The sequence below is a fragment of the Octodon degus genome, unplaced genomic scaffold (assembly GCF_000260255.1).
Source record: "Octodon degus isolate 3935 unplaced genomic scaffold, OctDeg1.0 scaffold00024, whole genome shotgun sequence".
Taxonomy (NCBI): Eukaryota; Metazoa; Chordata; class Mammalia; order Rodentia; family Octodontidae; genus Octodon; species Octodon degus.
Genome location: NW_004524600.1, coordinates 9,195,969 through 9,202,512, shown reverse-complemented (window position 1 = coordinate 9,202,512; position 6,544 = coordinate 9,195,969). Strand labels below are relative to the sequence as shown.

The 6,544-nt window shown below is 33.5% G+C and overlaps 1 pseudogene; it reads left to right on the top strand.

Moving 5' to 3' along the window:
* The first annotated feature begins 2,906 nt into the window (after nucleotides 1-2,906).
* Nucleotides 2,907-6,544, top strand: part of LOC101579796 — a 5,557-nt pseudogene continuing 1,919 nt past the window's right edge.

Here is a 6,544-nt window from a genome sequence, read left to right as displayed (position 1 = left end):
CTACTTAGAACAAGCTTAGCAAAGCACAGGGACCGCAGTTCAATCCCCCAGCACCACATGCCAGCCAGCTCCGCCCCCTGATGGGCTGAGCTGGCCATGCGCACGCACACACACACACACACACACACACACAAATAAACAAATAAATAAATAAAATTTAGAAAAAAATTTAAAAATTCCACTGACAATTTGTGAATTTGGTGTTGGGCCCTAGGGTACCACATTGTACAATTTGAGAAACTCAGGGCTAAACATTAGGAGAAAGATAAAGTTGAATTCCCTAACTATTTATGTATGGTATGAGTATATTTTATATGTGTATTCACTAAAATGCATGCCATTTTCCTTTCGTGTGTGTATAAACATATATACCATAAAATTTAAATGCCTTGAATATTATAACCTCCTATATGTGAAAATTATGATTACCCTTAAGTGATAAAATGAGTGATTCTTGTTTCTTTATGCTACATTGCCTATAGTTATTATTTTATAACCAATAAAGCAGTAAAGTTCAACTATGTATAAAAGACATTAAACTGAATATTAACAGCATAGGCCCAAGTTCAACTTATCTGTTCTTAAGTGAAAAGCTTAGAATTGACTCAATGAAAGAATTTTCCCGTTTAGAATGGATTTATATCACTGTCTGTAAATCCATTTTGCTAGGGTAAAGCTAGTACTTGTCTACATAGTTCAACTTTAAACTGAGGAGAACCTGTCCCAATCATAGATCATCCATAACAAAATGGAGAAGAGAAAAAGAAATATTCATGAAGTTGAAGTAGAAACATTCTATGAAAAAGATTTCTTAGAAATGTGATTCTTCCCCAAAAAAGGTGAAAATCTACAACACAGACTTTAAATATACAGGTCCTCCCTTATCTACCATTATACTTTTTCAGCTTCATTTAACTGCACTCAAAAATATCAAAAGAAAAATAAATAAATGACTCACAATTTTTAAATTATGCACCATTCTGGGCGATGAAATCTCACCTTTGCTCATGTGGTTTAGGGTCTGAGTCATCCCTTCCTACACATTCATACCCTTCTCCTTTATCAGATCAAAGTGAGACAGCTTTGTTATCATGAAGTAATTAACAGTCCCCTTGTAATCACAGAACTTAATGAAACAAAGTCCTCTAAACATGCTAGGAAGACTGGGCATGGTGGCACAAGCCTGTAATCCCAGCACTTGAGAGGCTGAAAACAGGAAAATCACTACTAGTCTGATCTACATAGTGAGACCCTGTAGAGCCTATAGACCTTGCACCAAATACATAAAAATATATATATAAAAAAAAAAAACAGGCTAGGAAAACCATGTGGCAGGGAAAGGAAAAAATAGAACAACACAGAAATGAAGGTCAAGGGGCTGGGGATTTGGCTCAGCGGTAGAATGCTTGCCTAGCAAGCTGGAAGCCCTGGGTTCGGTCCTCAGCATCAAAAACAAAAAATAAACCTCCCCTAGAAATGAAGGTCATACTTGGGATCAAGAGAAGCAATACAGAGAAAAAAAGCAGAAACATAGAAGACAAGTTTGAGGCAATAGAAGTAAACCAAAAGAATTTTAAAAGATCAAAAAATAAAATAAAAAGCTCTAGAAGACAAGTAAATCAAGGAAATATATATGTATTTAGAGCCCCTAAGAGCAAGAATAGTAAGATATAAAGATAATTCTAAAATACAATTTAAAAGTCATTTTTGACACTAAGAAAGGTTCTACAATCTGAGGTACAGGATCTCAGGATAAATCCTGAGGGGATTTCACTGACCTTATCAGACCCAAAAGCTACAACTCTTTTTGCATAAGTCCTGCTTTACCTTGGTCTTAACCATCCAGCAGAAAAGTATAAAAATGAAATATAAGAAGTAAAGCCATGGTGTTATGTTGAGCTGTAGGGGACTCAGGTCAACAATTTCTGACATTGCCAGTGAAGTGGAAGACCCAATACTATTTTGGGCTACTGGACTCTTTTAGAATATTTTGCTGAGTTAACACATGTATAATATTCATATAACGGAACTTAACAAGAAAAGGGGATACAGATGAATGTCCATTTTGTATCTGTGTATTCAAAATGGTTAGGATAGATATACAGTTACATTCTCTTAATGAATAGAGGGATTTGTTCTAATGGTATATGTAAACAGGATATCATGTCTGCATCTTGTACAGCAATTAACCACTAGGAAGAATGTATGCAATGTGTTAATTATTGAAACTGTCCTACCAATTTGGTTTGAAACTGTCTCATTGCTATTTGTTTCTCAATAAAATTATGGAAAAAAAAGAAAAAAAAGAGTCATTTTTGAAATAAATATTTGAAACTACCAAAGGTTATGTGTTTCAGTAAAAAAATTCATGAGTGATTACACTGTTAAGAGTATCTTTTGATAAAAATACTAAACTTCAAAAAGAAAAAAGAACCTACTCATCATTTCTAAGGGATTAAAAAATCAAGGAAGCATTAACTTTCTCATAGTTACAATACTAAAAGAAGGCACAGAAATGTCAGATTCTCAGCCAAAAAATCAGGTATTCCAGATATTTGATTGTTAAAGTTGTTCTTTTTTAGGAAGAAATATTTATTTTTGATTGCTACATTTTAGATACAAATAACGATAAAATTGTTCCTAGGGATTTTGTACCTGTACGTGATATAACTTCTTCTTTTTCTCCATTGCCCTCCCTGATCTTCAGCGTGGCTTCCTTTCCCCTTCCCTCTTCAAGAGAAAAACATTAGAAATTTTCAAATACAAATGAATTTAAGAACTGTAATCCTTTGAAGTTATCTTAAATCAGATCAGCATCTCAAGAGCAAAAAATAGTGGCAAAAATCCTGATAGCAAACAAACAATATGTTTGATTGCAGAACTGAGAATCAACAGCTCCTATGGCGATGGCAGCCACAAATGAGCCTGTGAACTTCACTGTCCTTCCTGAGGTACAGGGGACTACCCCTCAACCAAATAGGAAGACTATTTGTGGGACAGGTTGAGGGGTTAGAGAAAAAACTAATAAGGGCTGTTTAAAACAAATAACTCATATACAATCTAAATAGCACTCTGCGTATAAATGTTTTAGAGTAAATAAATGAAAAAGTAATAAAGCAAAAGAATGAGATAAGATCGTATAATAAAACTTGGTGTACTGAAAGGCTGAGTCTGAAGCAGTAACTTTGAAAATCAGAGAATCAACAAGGATCTGTCTGGCAAATATAAACCAAAAGAGAGAGACCATGATAGTGATATAAGAGAACTTCAAGTCAAAAAGCACAAAATAAGGCAGAGAGAGCCACTTTAGAATAAATCTACAACCCAAATAAAAATCTAATAGTCATGAGTATTTATGCACAAAATAATACTCCTTTAAAATGTAAATAAATCAAAAGAAGCACAAATAAATATAGGAAATTATTTCATTTCTCTCAATGATAGCAGATTAAGACACAAGAGACTTAAAGGCTGCCTTAATAAAACACAGAAATTAATCACAAAATTAGAACAAAAGTCCTTCTGTATGTGAGTTTTAAATTTCTCTGTAATACAAACTTTCAAGCAGATAGACTATACCAGTAGCTTAAATACAACATATCAGAAATAATAAAATATTGTCCAAGCAAAAAGAAATTTATGTATTTAAGTATTTATATGTGTAAATAATTAAGAAAACAATTTTGTATGACATTTGAATTAAAATGTTGATAAACATGAACAAAAGGCAACAATTAAAAATTACAACAGTAAACAAATTAGGAGTAAAATGAGTTAACAATAGAAGTGCTCGCTCTTTAGAAAAACAAGTTTAATTTACAAACTATTAGCTAAATTAATTATGAAATGAGAGAGAAAATACAAATACAATAAGTAAGAGTGGGTGGCTGGATTTAGTACCAGATCTAGCAAATGTATGTTAAATAATTAAAGGAAATTAAGCCTCCTGAGATTTAACGTTTTTAAGGACATATTGCATTTTATTCTAGTCTGTGACACACATTTTTAACAGGATTTGGAGCTGAGATTCACTTTGCTATGGATGGTACCTCACAATAGCTGTGGCTAAATTTAGTTGTCATTTTTGGTGATAGGCCTTACTCTCTGACAACATGACCTCCACATTTTCTGTGCTACAATCATGTCAGAAAAAAAAAAAAAATGGCTCTGTACTATCCATTGTCACCCACTGATAAATAAAGACAACACCACCCTCAAAACTTCCGGAATAGATATCAGCCACTTAGAAGAAAATGTGAAAGCAAATGGTATTTAGAAAGTGCTATACTGTACAGAAGACAAGGATATTCTGTGGAACAACATAACTTCAATGATTTTGCCTCAAAAAGTAATTCTGAAAAAAATTGCACAGTGGATATGAACTAAGACCATTCCATGACCTTGATCTCTGAAATAACTTTTCTGATATATAAGAACTCTACTGGGCTCTTCAATTCCTCCTTCCCCAATTCTACAGCTTGCTCTGATCTTGGCCTTAAAGATTCTGAAGCCTCCAAACAGATGCCAGAAACTGACTGTCCCCATGTCTCCATGATTGGGCTCCACCCTAACAGGAGAACAAATATTGCACTGACATCCTTTTATCCAACAATTTCACAGAACTGTGATTAGAGACGGTAGCACTCCTAAGGTACCAGACTGACTGTTCAACTCTAAGATTTCTATGTGCCAGCAGTCCCCATGTCTCCATGATTGTGCCTTACCAGACCTCTTCCATTATCCAAACCCTTCAATAGGACATATGACTACAGTAACATGAAGCTTGTGGTAAAACTTGCAAACAAGACAGTAGGAAGGAGTCCACACTTGGTCTGGAATCTAAACATCAGGGGACTGAAAAGGAACAGAAAAAGATATTAAGACTGCTCTATACATGAGGGCATCACATTTTGAGCATTTCAAATAGTTTTCAAACATTATAATTTCAACATGCATTTTTATTCAAGTTGAGAATTCAAAACTAAAATAGTGTCCTATAAGACCTATAATGTTGATGACAAATGTGCAAATAAACGTAAAAAGTCCAACATACTGATAGCAATATAATCAGTATTTAACCATCAACAAACACTATCTAGGAGAAGTATCAATGTTTGTTGATAAGACCTCAAAATGAATGTGTATTAATAAAGCAATGGTTAACTATTCTGCAATTAATAAGAAATTGTTACATTGGCACAATATCTTAAATTTGATATCAATACAGTATACTCATTTTCCCCACATAGATTGTCAATCTAATTCTCATATTTTTAGTGGGAAATATTCTGAAGCAACATTTTTGTCTGACATATAGAGACATCTATCACAACTTTAAATGGTCAAATCTTTTGACTCAATAATGCTATGTCTAAAAATTTCCCCAGAAATAAATTAGTTACACAAGAATATGATTTTTATGCTGAATGATATTTATTATGAAGTTTTCATAAGACTAAAAATTTGGAAATCACCTAAATTGCTCCAGTAAGGGATTGGTTACACATACATAGCACACTCAACGGAATACTAAACAATCAACTAAAAGAATTCATAGCTCTTTCTTTGCTTGTATGATTTCAGTGTCTCTCAGAGTTCATGTATTAGAAACTTATCCTCAAAGTCACATGTTCATAGTATTTATAGGTAAAACTTGCTAGAAGTGACTGGGCCCAAAGGTTGTGCTTTAATGCATAGACTAATCCATTCATGGATTATAGGATTAATTGTTTTTTGAAGGAGTAGCTTTTATTTTATAAAAGTGAGCTCTCTCTGGCAAGTTCTGTGTCATCATGCAGTGGCCTCCACCATATTATTATTTTTTTTCCACCATATTATGTAGGACCCTCACAAGATGCTTCACTATACTTTGGGAATTCCTAGTTTCTATAACCAAATAAATTGCTATTTACAAATTACCTAGTTTGTGATATTCAGTCATACAACAAAAAATGGACCAAGACAGTATCAATACAAAAAGGTGTCCAAAATATACTTCAAAGTAAAAAAAGAGATCAAAATTCAAAAGCATGTGCATATGTTCTTTTTTGTAAAGTATACATATTTCTAGATAGATATTTAGATATAGATGTACCTATTACATATGTGTTTTTTCTGAGGAGCAATATAAAAATGATTTTGTTTTCCATGTTTTATAGTATTTTAGCTTTTTACATATCTGTTATAATTAGACTAAGAAAAAAATACAGATTCAAAAACATTTTAAGCTGGACACAGTGAGGGCCCTGCCTATAATTCCAGCTAGTAAGGGGGCTGAAGCAGGAGGATTGGAGGCTTAAGGCCAACTTGAACAATTGGGCAAGTAAAAAAATAAATAAATAAAAAATGAAATCTGTAGATACAGCTTAATGCTAAAATACCCCTAAATTGTTTAGAGTACCTGTCATTTGGTCTTCTGAATACAGGCTGCTTGTCATGACATGCCAGTTGCTGCTATGCTGTCTCTCGGGTAGATGGTTGTTCAAAAAGAAGGGGGTGGTGAATGACAGCAAGAGACAAGAAAAGGAATATTGTGGGACTGTCC